The sequence below is a fragment of the Oncorhynchus mykiss genome, chromosome 17 (genome assembly GCF_057628025.1).
Source record: "Oncorhynchus mykiss isolate SJ-2025 chromosome 17, ASM5762802v1, whole genome shotgun sequence".
NCBI lineage: Eukaryota > Metazoa > Chordata > Actinopteri > Salmoniformes > Salmonidae > Oncorhynchus > Oncorhynchus mykiss.
Genome location: NC_143038.1, coordinates 45,257,698 through 45,278,862, shown reverse-complemented (window position 1 = coordinate 45,278,862; position 21,165 = coordinate 45,257,698). Strand labels below are relative to the sequence as shown.

Sequence of the window (21,165 nt, the reverse complement as noted above, 5' to 3'; positions counted from 1 at the left end):
TGTTTATTATCTATTCATAGTCACTTTACCCGTACCCACATGTACCTATAACCTCAATTACCACTGCTGTCATGTACATTGACCCTGCATATAGCCTCGTTATTGTTATTTTATTGTGTTCATTTTTTTACTTTAGTTTATTGCGTAAATATTTTCTTAACTCTTATTTTTCTTGAAACTGCAATGTTGGTTAAGGGCTTGTAGGTAAGTATTTCACAGTAAGGTCTACACCTGTTGTATTCAGCGTATGTGACAAGTCAAAGTTGATTTGATGTTGCATCGACTGTTGGAAAACCACATCAGTGTCTGACTTTTGGCTGTCGCAGCTGCATCTCCCCCGGCTTCACTCCTCAACTTTCATCTACAGTCAGTTGCTTTCGCCTTACCAGTCAAACGAGCCCAATGGCCTGTGTGCAAGAGTATCAAAACCTTAATGTATCATGGGTAAATTGTGACTGACTGACTGATCTACAAATCATAATGAGTAGTTATTTATGATGCAAAGTTCTTTGTAGATCAGTCAGTCAATCGGCAGTCTCCTGCACTGTCCTCTGCAACGTTGAAGAAGCCCAATCACTAGCCATGTTCGAGAGGATCAAAAACATAATGTATCATGGGTAAATTGTGACTGACTGACTGATCTACAAATAATAAGGAATAGTTATTTATGCTGCAAGATCAGTCAGTCGGCAGTTGCCTGCACTATCGGCTACAATGCCGAACAAGCCCACTGTATTTCAATGAAGCACTCAGTTATGGGGAATTCAATGGTTCTGTTCATTCTAGTGTACTTCAGCAAATTTGGTTTGTCTGGCAACAATCAGCTGGGGGGTTGCTTTTCTGAGAGCCTCAGAGTAGTCATCAAAGTCACCAACAGGCAACAGCACCACACTTCCATCCTCATTATTACAGCAGTACATCTTTTTTTTTAAGTATTTTTTTCACCTTTATTTAACCAGGTAGGCCAGTTGAGAACAAGTTCTCATTTACAACTGAGACCTGGCCAAGAGAAAGCAAAGCAGTGCTACAAAAACAACAACACAGAGTTACACATGGGATAAACAAACTTACAGTCAATAACACGATATGAAATCTGTGAAAATGTAGAAGAGTAGGGAGGTAAGGCAATAAATAGGCCATGGCGGCAAAATAATTACAATTTAGCATTAACACTGGAGTGATAGATGTGCAGATGATGATGTGCAAGTAGAGATACTGCAGTACAAAAGAGCAAGTAACAATATGGGGATGAGGTAGTTGGGTGTGCTATTTACAGATAGACTCTGTACAGGTACAGTGATCGGTAAGCTGCTCTGACAGCTGATGCTTAAAGTTAGTGAGGGAGACATAAGACTTCAACTTCAGTGATTTTTGCAATTCGTTCCAGTCATTGGCAGCAGAGAACTGGAATGAAAGGCGGCCAAAGGAAGTGTTGGCTTTGGGGGTGATCAGTGAAATATACCTGCTGGAGCGCATGCTACGGGTGGCTGTTGCTATGGTGACCAGTGAGCTGAGATGAGGCGGGGCTTTACCTAGCATAGACTTATAGATGACCTGGAGCCAGTGGGTTTGGCGACAGTCACAGTGGTGGGTAGTATTTTGGGCATTGGTGACAAAACGGATGGCACTGTGATAGACTACATTCAATTTGCTGAGTAGAGTGTTAGAGGCTATTTTGTAAATGACATCGCCGAAGTCAAGGATTGGTAGGATAGTCAGTTCTACGAGGGTATGTTTGTGAAGGAAGGAGACTTTGTTGCGAAATAGGAATCAGATTCTAGATTTAATTTTAGATTGGAGATGCTTAATGTGAGTCTGGAAGGAGAGTTTACAGTCTAGCCAGACACCTAGGTATTTGTAGTTGTCCACATATTCTAAGTCAGAACCGTTCAGAGTAGTGATGCTAGTCGGGCGGGAGGGGGCGGGCAGCAATCGGTTGAAAAGCAGTTGGAGGCCTCGGAAGGAGTGTTGTATGGCATTGAAGCTCGTTTGGCACAGTGTTAGCACAGTGTCCAAAGAATAATCTAACAGATTCTAACCAAGCCATCTTTCAGTGGATAGACCTGGCAGATTCAGGGTCAGTGACAGTGTGTAAATACAGTGGCCTGCTTCCCCCCCAAAATTACCAAGAAAACACATACAAAATTATTTTTCTATAGTCTCTGTGTTTCATTTTCTTCAATTCGCAAGAGGCTGAATGTATTCCATCGGAGAAAGCATCCGAATGAACGAAACACCGCCCCTCTGTCTCAGTATGTGTAGCATATCTACATTATCTGATGCTGTTTGGTCAGGAAGAGTATGACATTGCTGCCGCCCATAGCATTGAATGCAAGGGAAGACGACAAGCATTTGGCTTCCCTTGATAAATAATAATAAAATCATAGCTAATCAGCATTGAGCTACACTGAGTGAGCTCATCGGTGAATGGTCCTGGTGCACAAAAAAAAAACGTTTTAAGGGAAGCCAGTTTGGATTTAGCTTCAGACCAATCACATCACAAGCCAAACATCATTATTGACAGGACAAATCTCATCTCTATATGTTATTGTCCTCCGGTGGCTAGCTAGCGAGCTAAAATCGTCCATCTCCTAAATTAACCATGGATGGCTATAAGGATTTGGACTTGTGGTTTTACTTAATTCACCATACTGTCCAATGATTATAACAGGGATTCTGATCCAACCATAAATAAATTATATCGTACCCCTGGACTGAGAGGGTTGAAGTTCAACATGTAGCTAGACGTAGTATGCGAATGTTAACTAGCCGGCCTGGCGCATCGATGCACATGAAAGGAAGTTAGGCTAGCAAGCAAGTTTTTTAACCAGGTGGCCTAGGAAAATAAAAACCAAAAGCATGTACTGTATGACAGAGTCATAGACCGTTTAGGCAACATGAAAGAGGAGGATGGCATTGGCATTTCTCTACAAGTATTGTGAGTCAACATGTTTTTTCTTCTTGCACGCACGCGCACACACACACCGCGCACACACACACACACGCACACACACACACACACACCGCGCACACACACACACCACGCACACACACACACACACACCGCGCACACACACACACACCGTGCACACACACACACAGAAATCAGTACCATCAACAGCCACATCATATTTAGCTTACTTTGATTGGACTAAATCGTTTTTTATATTTTTTAGTTGTGGATGTATTAGACTAAGCATAGGTGATAAGATTATGATAAAATGTTGAAGTTGAAATGATGCTGGAATAGTGGATGCAGTTCCTGTTTTCTTTGCGACTTGCTTTAACTCTGTGTGGTTCTAAATCAATAGTCAAAACTCCGGTTTTGTAATGAAACAAATGTCTGGTTGAATTTATTCTGCCACTGTGTCTTCTTATTGTCTTGGCCTGAGGCCTACAGTATATATCACAGTGTCGAGGCATATGAACTAACAGGTTACACATAGGTTGTAATATGGCTTTTTTTTCCCTGGATTGGCTTCCCCGGTGATTTTACCCACACACCGCTAGCTACTGTTAAAATGCTTGATGTGTATATTATTATGGGTTATACATACAATACTGATGTTGTTTAAACATGAACAAATAAGCCCAATAATGCTTACAAACAATCATGTAATAATGGGACATTAGCAGTTAAAGGGAAATGTAACATTATTTTTTACTTTATATTCATCCTCTCCAGCACCACCTTAACATCAACATTTGTGACAATTGTACAGTTTCTATGTTTTGTAGTAAAACATATAGAGCAAGATAAATGTTTCCAATGACATTATAAACCAATTAGTAAATTGGTCAAGATCACACGATACACACCGATGATGTCATTGGAAACACTTATCTTCCTCTACCGTTTTTACTACAAAACACAGAAACCAGTGGAGGCTATTGAGGGGAGGACGGCTCACAATAATTGCCAGAACGGAGCAAATGGAATGGCATCAAACACATGGACATTATGTGTTTGATGTATTTGATACCATTCCACTGATTCCTCTCCAGCCATTACCACGAGCCCATCCTCCCCAATTAAGGTGCCACCAACCTCCTGTGGTAGAAACCCACCATATTCATATATGTTAATGTTGGAATGTTGTTGAAGATGATGAATATGAAGTTGAACAATGGTGAAGTTTCCCTTTAAAGAAGCAGATTGTCGTTGTTACTCCAAAAGTGACATTTTTTTCCATACAACTTTCTTCCTGAAGGCGTCTGCATACTAGGTTCAGTTTTCCTCCTAGCATAACTCGGCTAGGTGAAGTAAATGTCTTTGCCTCGCATGCTCCATTAAAAGACCTTCACTTGAAAAACTAGGGGGGGGGGGGGGGGGGGACGGAGTTGGTCGAGCCAATGGCTAGCTGAATATGCAAAGTTGACGAGAGGGAAGATGAATTACTTCCCGATGTCTGTGATGCCTGCCATTTGGTGCGACGCAGACTAGGTGGAGAAGACACTGTCTGTCCTGCTGAGTTTTGATGCAATCTTTACCCAACAAAGTCAAGTTAGGATCTGTCAGTTATCCCGTGAGAGCTATTGTCCAGAACCCATTATGGTGTTTTAGGTGCTAAGCTTATGGTCATGTTGCAGCAGTGTGTAGGAGGGCACGTTCCTGGATGTGAGAAGTGTGAAGGAGGGCATGAGCAAAAAGGAATGTGTAGTATCTGTGGGAAAGGTTGTGTTTGTTAACTATACGGGGGAACTATGGTGTTGGAGAGCAGAAGTGTCCGTTGAGAGAAAGACAGGTTGAGGTTTCCAGGATCAGAGGTGTCTTATGCTGAGGCAGTGAAGAGAGTAGTAGAGGAAGATGGGTCCAGGGCAAGGGATCTTAAGAGGTTACTTGTCAGTAGACCGAGGCCAATAGAGTGGTAGGAATAACATGTGCTTTGGTAAGGTTGGCTTCTTAGTGTTCATCTCCATGGTTATTAAGTGTAACGCAGAAATGAAACATACATCTCAGAAAATAGATGTTGTGGTGGCAGCTGCAGAGTGGTACTTTAGTGTACGTGTGATTTTACTGCAGAGGAGTTACAAGATGTGTTGAATGATAGAGTCCCGTCCTCCCAGGCTGCCGGTCTGGTGTAAGATCAGGGCCATGTAGTGGAATACTGGTGAGGTTTTAATGGGTGTAGGGTTAGTTGGTAGGGCAATTTTTCTTCCCTTTTCCCCTCCCTTTTTTGTGTCTCAAAGTGTAATGAATTCACACTCCAGAACAGTTGGTGGAACACAGGGCTAGATAAGATTTATAGATGAATAACGAGCCTCACTTTCCAGTACAGTAGGTGGCGCTGTGTGCACTTTTCAGTTGGTTGCGATCCGTAATTTAAAGAATAACAAGACCAATGGGAACAAATGAGTCATAGTGGGCAGCACCAGCAAGAAGGTGGGCAGGGCCAAGCATGAGCTAGCGAGATCCCTCTGGCGCGTTCTAGCATACATCTGCATATTTCTGTTAGAGAACGCCTCCTCTTTAAAATGCATGTGTGCAGTAACTCATTTTGCCTTGACACTCCTTTTAAACAATGTGAATTTTTGCAAAGGGTAATGTTACAAAACTTAGTCCACTCTGTTCATAACAGATTCTTGTTTGGAACAAAAAACTATTGAGAAAATGTGCAGAATGTCGGCCAAAATCCACCTTGTTCCATCTTCTCCCGCTGCAAGCCAGTGGGCTTCCTCTCTCTACCATACTTGGTAGTGAGTGTAAACGCTAAGAGGATGCTTCACATTTATACATCCGGTGAAATATCTGTCTCATTGTTCTATCTATGACTAATCCATTGTTAGTTAGCTCAATGTTCTTGTTCTATCTGTGACCACAAGCTAGTGAGCTCAGTGCAACAAACACTTAATCGAAGAATCCCAACTGTTGACCAATCACCAACGAAGGGGTGTAGACTTCAGCTACCGAACTTCGGCTTGCCTCAGGAAAAAATGTGTGCAGGAGCATCCGAATAAATCGTATTATTTTTTAAATAAAATATACAGAAAAACCAGTATACATACAAGAAGTATGCAAACAGACAATGATAACATATGCTAGGAAGTACAACAAACTACAGATTATGCAAAGACATTAAAAGATACACACATATTGATTGTTTTAACAGCTTTCTTAATGGAAGAATGTAGAATGGTCTTAATGTACTGTTCAAATTCCTTATAGAAAACACGGAAGAGTGTTCATTCGTGAATTAACATTTATGAATATTACATTTTGCCATTAGCACAATTAGATTGATGAGGTACAATTGTTTTTCTTTATCCTTATTACAGTTAAGGAAACTGAGCAGCACATTCTCCCATAAAAAACAAAAGTCATCAAGAATATTAGCAATTATAAAACTATGAATATCTTTCCGTCATTTCTTTACATGTAGACAATGACAAAAATAAATGCAAAACTGTTTCTGGATGCTCAACCCAAAAAGTACAGTTAATGTTAATGTCTTTTTTGAGTTTCTTCAGGTATTGATTCGCAGGGTAATACTTATGGATCATTCTGAAAGAGACATCTTTGACCTTGTTAACGAGCAGGTATTTGTGTTGTAATAACCAGACTTTTTTCCAGCAGATATTATTGACAAATGTATTCCAGTAAGCTGTGACATAAGGAATGGACACAATACCCATTTGAAATAAAGCATGTATTGATTGATCTGTTGTTCTGAGGGAGCACATCCAAAGAAACCTTTGCCGAAGACCAAAACGAGCAACAACGTCACAAAATGTCGTCATAATACACTACCGGTCAAAAGTTTTAGAACACCTACTCATTGAAGGGGTTCTCTTTGCTTATTTGAGCTGTTTTGGGTCATTGTCCGTGTTTCTTGGCCCAAGCAAGTCTCTTCTTATTATTGGTGTCCTTTAGTAGTGGTTTCTTTGCAGCAATTCAAGCATGAAGGCCTGATTCACACAGTCTCCTCTGAACAGTTGATGTTGAGATGTGTCTGTTACTTGAACTCTGTGAAGCATTTATCTGGGCTGCAATCTAAGGTTGGAAACTCTAATGAACTTATCCTCTGCAGCAGATGTAACTCTGGGTCTTCCTTTCCTGTGGCGGTCCTCATGAGAGCCAGTTTCATCATAGAGCTTGATGAAACTGTCCACAAATGAACTTTTAAGAAGGCACACTTGTTAATTGAAATACATTCCAGGTGACTACCTCATGAAGCTGGGTGAGAGAATGCCAAGAGTGTGCAAAGCTGTCATCAACGCAAAGGGTGGCTACTTTAAAGAATCTCAAATATATTTTGATTTGTTTAACACTTTTTTGGTTACTACATGATTCCATATGTGTTATCTCATAGTTTTGATGTCTTCACTATTATTCTGCAATGTAGAAAATAGTATATGCAATAACTTTTTCAGATGGGAAGCAAAAGGACGCCTTTAAATGAATCAAATCATTCAAGGACATCAGCAGTCCACATGTTTTCTGCCACCAGCAGGTGTCCCCATCACTCTACAATGCAAAGGGATCATGCTGTCAAATAGTACTAAATATATCCAGCAGGAGGCAGAATGGGTCTGTAATGTAATATTGTGGCTCAAACAGTTGCGAAATAGGAATATGTGAAATGTGGAAATGCGTATGTAGTTGTGAAATGTGGAGTAGGTACAAACACCAAATAACACAAACAGTTGTGTGATGATTTCTTGGAATGACTTGTTATGTTCAAATGTGACAGGATATTTTAGTCAGAGAATGACCCATTTGTTTTAACGGCTTGTAGTTTCCTAATATCAAGATGTATCTGGGTGAGTATGTAGTATTGTGCAATATATTGATATCATGCTACAGCTAATTGAACTGAACATTGTATTGACAGGCATGTTTGTTGACCGTTGTATTACCATGTATATGTTGGGACATGCCTCACAAGAGAAGAAAGGGGCAACACTTTAACTTCTGCAGACATTTGAACGTAAATGCAAAAATATGCACAAATACATGGCACACCTGCACTGTCTACTTTTTTAAAAAGCATTGTTTGTTCAGAGTGGTGACATAATCAGCCAGGTTAGACGTGCATCCATGTTTGAGGATGTCGGGAAATGACGTGTAAAATGGCCACTAGGGGCAACAGAGAGAGCTGTTACATTCTAGTATGTTTTGGTTTTGCTAGGGCATTGTGGATAGGGAAGGTGGATTGGCGTAAGCACCTGCACCTGATTCGTGGGAGCCAGACTTGTAACAGAAATTCTGGTGACCTTATTTGACCTTTTATACTGCTTTTGAGACACAGTTGGATCCCATCTTGGGGCGCTACTTGTTGAGTAATTAAAACACTAAACTATCACAATACAGTAACTATTGGTCACTCTATTATTTTTCCTTGTCAGCCACCATTTCTCCTAACCATGACCTCTCCACCAACTGAGTAAGCACAACTGCATATGTCTGTTGTGGGAAATGGATAACAATCTGTAGCCCTAAATATCTCCAAACCTAAAATAAAATGGAGCATACATATAAAATAAACAAGTAATTACAATGTGTTTACGTGTGTGTGTGTCATTTTTTGTTGTTAGCCAACCATCTGTGGTTTTCTGCTTCATAAAAAGCTGAGGTCTGGAACTCCCTCCAGGTCATCTCTTTCGCCATTCCTTGGCCTTGGTTGCCTGATATCTCATCCTGAGTTTTACATACATTCATTGTGGAGAACAAAAGTCAGTTTAGCCTGAGCGATTTGGGTGGGTAGCCAGGGAATGGCCTTGGTACATAAAAACGTATTTTGCAAAACAAACATATTTGCCTGCCACTCATGGGAACCCTGTACATATGTGAGGGCTGTTGGGGCCGTGTCAGCTCCAGATGACAAAACCTACACACACTCCCAGGGGGTTGGTTGTAGGTCTGCCAACTTCCTTTTGGTCATTTATTTATTTTAATCAGAGAAATATCCAATAAACCAAACTGTTGCTTTAACTGTGAATGTACTTTATTGCACACAATCCTCAAATAAAATAGAGCATACATAAAATAAACAATGTATTTACATTGGGTGTGTGTGAGTGAGAGAGAGAGGGAGGCATGTTTTTCAACTCAGAAAAAAAGCACACAGAATTTCCTCAAACTACAAATTAAGCAATAATCTTACAATATTATCAATCACACTTTGATTGGATAGAGTAATTGTGTAGCTATTGATAATGAATATGTAGGCGTAAGATATCTCCAATCCTAAAATAAAATAATTACAATTTATTTACATTGGGGATAATGTGTGTGTAACAGAGAGAGTGTGTGTGCATGTTGTATTTTATTTTTCCTTGTCAGCCACCCATCTCTGCTTTGTGATAGGCCCGGTGCATGCACTTCTGGGTGAGGCTGTCTGGGGTAGTGGTGGAGTGCATGGCAGATCTGAAAGAGAGATGCACAACGTGACAGTAAGTATACAGTTCAACAACATGTTTGTGTGCACATCTGTTGGTGTGAGTGAGCGTATGTGTATGTAATATCATTCTAAATGACCTGTATCCATCTGGGAATCCTCAAAAGATTCTCCCTTCACGGCCAGTGTAGTAGGAACCGGTGTAGCCGGTAAATTAAATACCACAGCAGAGGACTGCTGGACTGCTGGGGGTGGCAGATCTAAAAGAGAGGCATAATTTTCTTAACTGACAATAATCATACAACTAAACAGACTGAATGAGTGTAAGGCCTAGATTCAATCAGATTAAGAGTTAACCGGCGATAGCCGACACACGCATAGCTGATGTTTTGCCGGTGTCTGAGGTATAACTGAGTAGGATCTGTCAAATCAGGAAGAAGCTGCTGTTGATCACTGACACGAAACTACACCCGTCCTACTCGCGTTACAAGTTCAGAATGAGAAAGTGCAGGTTATAGAGAAATAATGCTCAAATTCTAAATCATTCAACTAAATAATGAGGATTTATATCAGCCTAAATGAGGTGGAGATTACATCTCAAATTCCCGTGTTCTAACTTGTAAACAGGGCTGCATGAGATTTCTGTTAATACGACTCTGTGCAGCCAACGGCAATGTCCGCTTTAGGTATAATGCCAGGAGCCGCTGGTGAATTTGACAGCTCTAACACAGTTTCATCTCAGACACCGCCAAAACAACTGCTATGCAGATGTCGGCTAAAGTGGATGTGATTGAATAGAGCCCAAAGTGAGGAAGAGTATGCGTGTGTCTATACAAGCATGTGATAATTACCTGAATCACCTGTCGTGGCCGGTGTAGCAGGTGCAGGAGCAGACGACTGCAGCTGTGAGAACTGTGGTTGAGCTAGTAGGGGTGTCAGATCTAAAAGAGAGGAACAATTTTCATAAGTGAAAATAATTATACACCAAAACAGAGTGAGTGTGTATACGTGTGTGTGATAATTACCTACCTCACACTGCTTCAGGTCTACAAGCCTCTGGAAGTTCCAGCGTGCCACTCCAGGTCTGGAACATCTTTGTGGAAACACCCACCGAGCCTAGTTGACAGATCTGAAAGATAGACACTATATTATTTTAACGATAAAGCCTAGACTACACACTAACCTAAATTAAGTGTGTTTGTATGTGGGGCAACCATGCAGCAGACTTCAATTTCCCAACTGATCATTGTACTTGCCCTCGCAATCTGTGGTGTGTGTGATCTGTGTTATTGTGGCTCATAAGTGTGTCAACCTGACCACATCCTTGTAGTAGGACATTCAGTGATTAGCTTAGGAGAAAAAAAAACAGTGTACAGTAAAAAGGATATCAAATATTCAGATCTGGATTGACAAGTATGCTAAATCCTGTGACGTTACAAAACCTCTAGGGCTTAGTCTACAACAATTAAATAAAGGCTGCAGGACCTGAGGCAGAACGATCTTGAAGAACGATCTGGCCTAAAACGCTGTACTGTTTTATAACCTCCACTAGCACAGCCAGAAGAGGACTGGCCACCCCCCAGAACCCGGTTCCTCTCTAGGTTTTCCTCTCTAGTTTTTCCTAGCCACTGTGCTTATGCATCAGCATTGCTTGCACTTTGGGGTTTTAGGCTGGGTATCTGTATAAGGACTTGGTGACAACTGCTGATGTAAGAAGGGGCTTTATAAAATACATTTGATAAATTGCTTGTATATGCTTCTGTTCATGTCAGTAACCCTAAATCTAAATATGACATTGAGTTAGTTATCTTACATTTCCTCAATAGGAAGTTTTTCTTGGTATTTCCTGCTGGGGACAGGGGGCTTCAGGTTTGGGAATGGAGGGCCTAGAGGATTGGAATATTAACAATAATTAGTGTCCACATTTATGAATTCAATTAAATGTGGGTTAGCTGTGTATCTTATCTGGTTGAAAATTGCTGATGATATACTGTATATGTCTATTTTCTTTTGAAAATCTGCCACCGAACCACACAATTATATCTAGTGAGAGTGGACACAAGCTTATTTTACCAGGTCAAAAAAAACATTATTTTGTCAAGGGAGACCTGGCAAAGACAGAGCTCTCAAGTAAAAGGCATAGCTGCAGCTATGGTATGGATAAAGACAATGTGACACCACCCCAGCTGCAGGAATGTGTGATATTTCTATAATATTATCTAATTTAACCATTTCCAGACCCAACGAATAACAGAACAGTAGGAAGGCTATTGTTGCTGTATTGTAGCCTAATTTACCACACCCCATCAACCAACTACTAGCTAGTGACAAGGCACGTTGTTATCATTTAGTACTGTTGTACTATAGCCTACTGCACCCCATATCAACCAACTTGCCAACTACAAGGCTATATTGTTGTCATTCAGTAACACTGTAAAGGTACTGTTGCCTACGCCACATTAACCACCTAGCTAGCTAGTGATAGCTTAGTAAGCTAGCTCCAAATAAACAACCAATTACATCAACAGGCTTTTTAACAAAATATAGCTAGCTAGCTAGTGTGATTTAATGTAAAACAACTTTACAGATGATTACAATGTTCGAAAGCAAAGTTGACTAACCGGTCTGCTGCTCTAGGGAACTAGAGGGAGGCATCCACAGGAGATTAGCCCACATGTTAGCTATCAAAGTATCTATCCAGCAAGAATGTCGAGGTCAAAAACGAAAAACTATGTTGAGCCATGTTGATTTGAGTAGGATAAGTCCAATCGGACTGAAATAATTAACAGACTGAACGTACATTTCTGTGACTCACTAGCTAACTTTAGCTTGCCAGCTCAGTGACCGTGCTGGGTGAAGAAGTACGCAACTCTTTCTGTTTACAGTGTTCGCTATTGGAAATCAGACTAGCGTCACAAAGCCAACTAGTGGCAAGAAATATATTACATCCGGTTTGGATTCTGAAGTGAGACTGATGCCTGAAGGAATTATTTAATAGATCAATAAATCATCTGTTATCTGAACAAATGGCATTGTTCTCCCGAGTGGCGAAGCGGTCTAAAGCACTCCATCTCAGTGTTAAGAGGCGTCACTACAGACACGCTGGTTTGAATCCAGGCTGTATCACAACCGGCCGTGATTGGGAGTCCCATAGGGTGGCGCACAATTGGCCCAGCATCGTCCGGGTTTGGCCGATGTAGACCGTCATTGTAAATAAGAATGTGTTCTTAATAACTGACTTGCCTAGTTATATAAAGGTTCAAAAATAATAATATCACTCTTACTGATAGTGGTGATGAAATATTTTCAATACCACAATAAAACATTGGACTACAATAAATATATATATTTTTTTACATATACATTTTACCTGTACTGATGTTGTTGTTTTCTTATCTCCCTTTATGTCTTCCTGGCAGGACTGGTTTCTTTGCCCTGTTCTTGTTTGTTGTAAGACAGCCACTGCTTAAACCAGGAAGTGAAAGTGGGAGTTAATATGAGACAGTTGTCAGAGAAACTGAGAGAGGAAGTGAAGGCAAGGCCTTGAGGGGTTGTTGTAGGGACAGGTGCAGTGAAGGTTAGATAGTGTGAGCATGGGGTACCTCATACACAGATACAAACACAGTCACGCAGACATGCTCGTATGAAAACACACATGCTATCACGTTTCAGGAGAAGTCCCAGATGCAGACTGTGTCGAAGTAACAAAAGTGTATTACTAGAACAGGGGGCAGGCAAAACGACAGGTCAAGGGCAGGTAGATGTCAGTTATCCAGATCAGAGTCCGTAAGGTACAGAATGGCAGGCAGTCTCGGGGTCAGGGCATGCAGAGGTCAATAATCCAGGGTGGTGTGACAAGGTACAGAGCGGCAGGCAGGCTCAGGGCAGGTAGAATGGTCAAAACCGGGAAAGCTAGAAAACAGGAACTAGAAAAAGACAGGAGCAAGGGGAAACCCGCTGGTAGGTTTGACAAACAAAACAAACTGGCAACAGACAAACAGAGGGCACAGGTATAAAAACATTGGGGATAATGGGGGAAATGGGCGACACCTGGAGGGGGGTGGAGACAAGCACAAAGACAGTTGAAACAGACCAGGGTGTGACACACGCATGCTCGCTCACACGTAGGTACGCACGCAGGCAGGCAGGCACGCACGCAGGCAGGCAGGCAGGCAGGCACGCGCGCATGCACACCACACCACACCACACCATGCTGTGTCTTCACCAGAAGAAAGAATCTGTAGATACAGACAGTAACAATGTGTGTGAGTGAGAGAGAGAGAGAGAGAGAGAGAGAGAGAGAGAGAGATAGAGAGAGAGAGCAAGAAAGCAATGGGAGCAGTAATCACAAGACCACCACAACCACAGGACTGAGCAGAGTGAGTCACTCCTCTCTTCTCTACTCTGCTGTCTTATCCTCTTCCTCTTGTTTCCTGTCTGTTTGCTGGCTCGCTGGAACACACCAAGAACAATCAAACAGCCCAGGACATGACTACTCAGATAACTCTCTCTTTCTTCTACCCGTCTTTCTATATTTTCCTTTTCTCTCTTTCCCTCCCCCTCTCTCTCTCTTTGATGGTGTCTCTGACTCTATTCTCCATCTTTCTCTCTTTTCAAATTTTCTCTCTCTCTTTCTTTCCCTGGAATGTATCCTCTGATGCTGGGTCAAACATCTTTCTCTCATGTATTCCAATATCTGTCTACTCATATCCGATGAAATCATGGACACTCTTACTGACAGTTATGGTTGCTTTGCGTGATGTATTGTTGTCGCTACCTTCTTGCCCTGTGCTGTTGTCTGTGCCCAATAATGTTTGTAACATGTCTTGTGCTGCTACGATGTTCTGCTGCTGCCATGTTGTTTTGCTACCATGCTGTGTTTTCATGTGTTGCAGCCATGCTATAATGCTGTCTTAGTTCTCTCTTTATGTAGTGTTGTGGTGTCTCTCTTGTTGTGATGTGTTTGTCCTATATACAGTTGAAGTCGGAAGTTTACATACACCTTAGCCAAATACATTTATACTCAGTTTTTCACAATTCCTGACATTTAATCCTAGTAAAAATTACCTGTCTTAGGTCAGTTAGGATCACCACTTTATTTTAACAATGTGAAATGTCAGAATAATAGTAGAGAGTGATTTATTTCAGCTTTTATTGCTTTCATCACATTCCTAGCGGGTCAGAAGTTTACATACACTCAATTTGTTTTTGGTAGCATTGCCTTTAAATTGTTTAACTTGGGTCAAACATTTCAGGTAGCCTTCCACAAGCTTCCCACAATAAATTGGGTGAATTTTGGCCCATTCCTCCTGACAGAGCTGGTGTAACCTAGTCAGGTTTGTAGGCCTCCTTGCTCGCACATGCTTTTTCAGTTCTGCCCACAAATTTTCTATAGGATTGGGGTCAGGGCTTTGTGATGGTGACTCCAATACCTTGACTTTGTTGTCCTTTAGCCATTTTGCCACAACTTTGGAACTATGCTTAGGGTCATTGTCCATTTGGAACACCCATTTGCAACCAAGCTTTAACTTCCTGACTGATGTCTTGAGATGTTGCTTCAATATAGCCACATCATTTTCCCTCTTCATGATGCCATCTATTTTGTGAAGTGCACCAGTCCCTCCTGCAGCAAAGCACCCCCACAACATGATGCTGTCACCCCTGTGCTTCACGGTTGGGATGGTGTTCTTTGGCTTGCAAGCCTCCCCTTTTTTCCTCCAAACATAATGATGGTCATTATGGCCAAACTGTTCTATTTTTGTTTCATCAGACCAGAGGACATTTCTCCAAAAAATACAATCTTGTCCCCATGTGCAGTTGCAAACCGTAGTCTGGCTTTTTTTATGGCGGTTTTAGAGCAGTGGCCTCTTGCTTGCTGAACGGCCTTTCAGATTATGTCGATATGGGACTCGTTGTTACTGTGGATATAGATACTTTTGTACCTGTTTCCTCCAGCATCTTCACAAGGTCCTTTGCTGTTGTTCTGGGATTGATGTGCACTTTTCGCACCAAAGTACGTTCATCTCTAGGAGACAGAACACATCCCCTTCCTGAGCGGTATGACGGCTGCGTGGTCCCATGGTGTTTATACTTGTGTACTATTGTTTGTACAGATGAACGTGGTACCTTCAGGCGTTTTGAAATTGCCCCAAGGATGAACCAGACTTGTGGAGGTCTACAATTTTTTTCTGAGGTCTTGGCTGATTTCTTTTGATTTTCCCATGATGTCAAGCAAAGAGGCACTGAGTTTGAAGGTAGGCCTTGAAATACATCCACAGGTACACCTCCTGACTCAAATGATTTCAGTTAGCCTATTAGAAGCTTCTAAAGCCATTACATAATTTTCCAAGCTGTTTAAAGGCACAGTCAACTTAGTGTATGTAAACGTCTGACCCACTGGATCTGTGATACAGTAAACTGTAAGTGAAATAATCTGTCTATAAACAATTGTTTGAAAAATGACTTGTGTCATGCACACAGTAGATGTCCTAACCGACTTGCCAAAACTATAGTTGATAACAAGAAATTTGTGGAGCGGTTGAAAAATGAGTTTTAATGACTCCAACCTAAGTGTATGTAAATTTACAACTTCAACTGTATATATATATATATATATATATAAAAAATAAAAACATCCCAGCCCCCGTCCCCGCAGGAGGCCTTTGACCTTCTGGTAGGCCGTCATTGTAAATAGGAATTTTTGTTCTTAACTGACTTGCCTAGTTAAATATTTATTTTTACAAAAATGGTGTCTGTTCTTTACTTGCCTTGGGTTATTACTTTTGCTTGCAGACTGACAGACACAGACTTCTCTGATTGACTGTGTACTGTACAGTACTGGAGGAATGATAGGCCGCTGTAGTGTATTGTGTGTACTGACATCTTCACAAGGTTTGCTGCTCTATGCTTGGTTGGCCCTGCCAGTGGCCAGCCTGTAGCATCTGGACCCTGTTGTCTGTATCTACTGTAAACAGTATCATACTGTTGATAAATACAGTAAGTTACTGATAAAATTACAAAAATGGCTAACAGTGTAGTAAACATGGCTATCTGCTAATAGTAGTTATCGCAACAAAAGACGTGCTCTAACACAACAAAAAATTTAAAAGGTGTCTTACAACACAGCACACCTGATAGAAAACAGAAAACCAGAATACAATTTGACAAAACATAACAGAAAATAGCTGCACATTTTACTGGGTGTAAATGACATCACTCAGTGGGATTTTTTTGTCATTGTGTGTCTCATTGACAATTACTCTCACAAACCAATAATGACATCACCATAGTGTTCGTTGCCACTCACAACCTCAGGCGTTGTGTAATTTGCAGGAAACTACACTTAAATACCTACACCACCCACCTCTCTTACTTACACACACGTAGCTGAGTTGCTAAGGTGTGGGAAAGGAAGCTGTTCTCTGACCTGTAGTGGGCCATGACGCAGACAAGAGGTTCACTTAAGCACTGACTGGAGATACTGTGGGTGTGCCATTTAAAGACATATTGTCCAGTCGGGCAGAGTAGAGAACCACAATATGACTCACTCACAGAGCAGAAAGTCCCTCTCTCCACCATGCGGTTACTGTACAGCAATGGAGAGCTCACTCTACTACCTCCAATATCCTCTCTTTGCCTCCACTCATCCACACACTCACAAACATGAAACAGTTCATTATTCTCTGAACACATTGTACCAAATCTATACACAGCATCTATAGCTATGCAAAACTCTATAAACATTTTGAATTACCCTTTAGCTCAATTGTCCAGAACAGTAGCCCATAACACCACATCGTAACACAATTACTGTAGAGACATGTCTTCTTCATTCCTCAGAAAGGCTCAGGGCCTGTGTTCTGACCTGTACTATTGTGGCTCAGGTTAAATTTATGAGTATCACACCCACTTAACCTGGGAACGTCAGCAGTATCTCTATACCATTTACTGTCTGTGGTGTTATACTGTAGATGCAGCAACAACATAACCCAGCTGCATTAAACACAGTGCTTCAGTACTGCTGTCCAGTCCACAGTCTTAATCCAGATTATTCCAGATTATGCACACACAACTGGAGAAAGACAGCTCCCCCAACCCCTACAGTTCTGTCTGTGTTATTTATATAAAGGCACAGATAGTCATACAGTTGGCTGCTGCAATAAAGAGTAGTGCATGTGTAACATTACTGATTCAAACAAAACATTTGTTGTATTATTTTCATCTGAGGATTTTGAGCCCTGTCCTATCCTTATTTTGAGCCCTGTCCTATCCTTATTTTGAGCCCTGTCCTATCCTTTATTTTGAGCCCTGTCCTATCCTTCTTTTGAGCCCTGTCCTATCCTTATTTTGAGCCCTGTCCTATCCTTATTTTGAGCCCTGTCCTATCCTTCTTTTGAGCCCTGTCCTATCCTTCTTTTGAGCCCTGGCCTATCCTTATTTTGAGCCCTGTCCTATCCTTATTTTGAGCACTGTCCTATCCTTCTTTTGAGCCCTGTCCTATCCCTCTTTTGAGCCATGTCCTATCCTTCTTTTGAGCCATGTCCTATCCTTCTTTTGAGCCCTGTCCTATCCTTTTTTTGAGCCATATCCTATACTTATTTTGATCCCTGTCCTATCCTTTTTTTGAGCCATATCCTATCCTTCTTTTGAGCCATGTCCTATCCTTTTTTTGAGCCATATCCTATCCTTCTTTTGAGCCCTGTCGTATCCTTTTTTGGAGCCATATCCGATCCTTCTTTTGAGCCATGTCCCATCCTTCTTTTGAGCCCTGTCCTATTCATCTTTTTAGCAGTGGAAACATGTTCTCTGGAGTGATCAATCACACTTTACCATCTGGCAGTCTGGCGGACTAATCTGGGTTTGGCGGATTCCAGGAGAACACTACCTGCCTGCATGCATCACACCAACAATACAATTTGGTGGAGGAGGAATAATGGTCTGGGGATGTTTTCATGGTTCAGTGCCTGACATCACTAATGCTCTTTTGGCTGAATGGAAGCAAGTTACCGCAGCAATGTTCCAACATCTAGTGGAAAGCCTTCCCAGAAGAGTGGAGGCTGTTATTACAGCAAAGGGAGGGTGGGGGTGGACCAACTCCATATTAATGCCCATACTTTTGGTCATGTAGTGTATGTAGTACATTTTCACAACTCTTAGTGCAAAACTCTAAACCGGTCACACTTGTAACGGAGCCAATCTTTCAGTCAAAACCCATCATTGTGCTTTCATTTGTACTGTAAACATCTCTCACCACACAACCATTGATTCAACATATACGTTCATTGTGAAATGTAATGAAAACATTGGTTTAATCACCAAAACAAAACATAACGATATCTTTTCAATTGATTTGTTTTAATTACCAGTTAATCTAATAGCAAAAAAGTGCTATGTGTGTTTCAAATCGCCCCTAGAAGTGCTGAAAGTAATATGCTACAGTACTGTCAATTACAGTAGATTACACAGTTTACACATTAGGCAATACACTTACATAACCCAACAAAATGTACAGAAAATTCATTTCCATAATATCTATCCAATGTTTAATTAAAGGTGGGATCAATGAAGACATCCTCTACAATCATTCATGCAACAAAATATATTATTCATATAAATAATTGCAACATTGGTGTACTGTCTGTAATCAAATGTAAGAAATTAAACAAATTAAATGAATGAAAATAAAACACCACATTTAGCATGCATTAATTTGCATCAAGCCTGTCTTGAGGATTTAGCCAAAAATGGTCATCTACATCACAGTGAATGTCCTCATTGTTCATGCACCGTGAGAAATAACTTTTGGCATTGCGAATCCAAGCTTGACATGGGTCTGCAATAATGTCGTCACATGCCTCATCCATAGCCAGAAGGAGGGTGGCACGAATGGCAATCGTACACCTTCCACCTCTAAGCTGAAAAACAAATCCTCAATAGTGCTGAAAAAAAGAGAGTATAGGGTCACGAAACGGGGATGGGCCCGAAACCATGCCTGGTGGAACCTAACTTAGTACCACACAATGACATAGGTGTCCTTTTCACCTTGACACCTTGCTCAATTTAATTGAGAAACACAATGAGGTGTGCAACATTGTAGGATCCAAGTAATGGCCTATGTTCTACCACACCATCTTCAGAGATGGCTGCGCACATGGAGATGTTTTCCTAAGTTGTCAAGGCACTTGGGCGGTCACCCATTGGCCGATAAGGTTCCACCCACGGTGCCGAGTTTTGGTCAGGTTGAATCCCGCTTCTTCAATAAAGATATACTTGTGATGGTTCACAGCAGCATCAAACACCAGCACCCTCTAAAAATATATTTTGGTTAGTTATTTTTACAGTATAATTTCAATATGATATTGTGAATTAGGATTTGTATCAAATAGTAACAGTAATACAGTATACAGTGCTGTATCTGAACATACTCGGCCCGCAGTTGTTTCACTCGTTTGTTCTTTCTCTCAAAAGGCACCAGGTAAATGTGTTTCAGAGATACCTGTCGGGCGATTGTTGGTAGGCTGATGGATGCCACATTGACAAAGGTGTCATTGTTCTCCTCAATGGCGTGCTTTATTTCGGACAGCCGCATGTCATTCCTGGCCCTCACCATTTCCATTCCTGCTGGTCGGTCAGCACACGGCCATGGCCACCACCAAGGGGTCTTCTGTCAATTCTAAGGGTAGAACTGAGTATACTGTCTATAGATAATACTGTAAGAATACTGTAACATGTTTAGTGAATTTACATGCATTACAACATGTCATTTACTGTAAATGTAATGGTAAAGCATAATGCAGACTTACCGGTTTTCTTGCCGAAATGTTCTCATGATGGAATTGACAGTTGATCTTTTCAGATTGGGGTGAACTAATCTGGCAGCCTCTGCCATGGTAAGGCCTCTGTTTTCCACATGGTCAATGACGATGGCCCGGACTTCATTAGACACAACAGTTCCCTGCCATCTGCCTCCCTCTCTCTGTTGTCCGCCTCTTTAAACACACATCCATCAAAGCCATAAGCATTGGGTAAGTGGCAGTCAAGGGCAGCTACGCTGATTGGGGCTTTAATGAGAAAGTTGTGATTAGTTCAAATGCATGGTGTGTGTTGGTACCTAGCAGAGTCTAGTTATGGTACAGTTCTACACACTTAGAAAAAAGGGTTGCAAAAGGGTTCTTTACGGAGTGATAAGGTTCTATCAATAACTGTTTTTTATCCAATTCTTTTTTTGGGGGAGATGAGGGTTCTTTGTAAGGCAAAGGGTTCTACCTAGAACCCTTTTCATCCTTTTTTTCAAAGAAAGGGTTATTTAACAGGGTTTCTTTTATCGCTTTGGTACTATTTTCACAAGTATTTGGTAAAATTTCACAACTCTTGGTACAAAACTCAAAACAGATAATCAAAAAGGCTGTTTTTCACAACTTTAATCACTTTTTCAATTGACTTAGTACAACACGCCTAATCACAAAGGAACTTTTCACCAAACCTAATCAGTGTTTCATCTAGAAATATCTTTCATATAAAGTAATTGCCTTTCACAATGCAATGCTCACAAAACTTTTCCTATGATTCTCTTCTCATTTGTTTAAATATATTTGACCATCACTTAATCCAACTGCGCTTAATGGTTAATCACTTAACCGTTTGGTAAACCTATAGATTTTAAACTGGTTTGTCTACTAGATAAACTATATCTCACAGCACATATCAGAGCTGCAAGCTAAGGTTAAATCTAGACATGGTTTCCTCTATTGTAATCGCTCCACATTCACCCCAGCTGCCAAACTAACACTGATTCAGATGACCATCCTACCCATGCGATGTGATTTAT

At 41.1% G+C, this 21,165-nt stretch overlaps 1 long non-coding RNA gene across 11 annotated transcripts; it reads right to left on the bottom strand.

The window, feature by feature from the left end:
* Positions 1-8,927: 8,927 nt before the first annotated feature.
* Positions 8,928-13,719, bottom strand: LOC110494287 (uncharacterized). Of its 11 annotated transcripts, none has more exons than XR_016487966.1 (7): positions 12,709-13,326; positions 11,152-11,224; positions 10,595-10,687; positions 10,368-10,467; positions 10,190-10,279; positions 9,479-9,598; positions 8,928-9,367 (listed from the first exon to the last, which is right to left on the bottom strand). It is a non-coding gene; the product is annotated as an uncharacterized LOC110494287 (long non-coding RNA). The 11 variants fall into 11 exon arrangements; XR_016487971.1 differs by having other exon boundaries at positions 10,595-10,661; positions 12,709-12,814; XR_016487965.1 differs by lacking the exon at positions 12,709-13,326 and adding an exon at positions 11,960-12,234.
* Between the last annotated feature and the right edge of the window lie 7,446 nt (positions 13,720-21,165).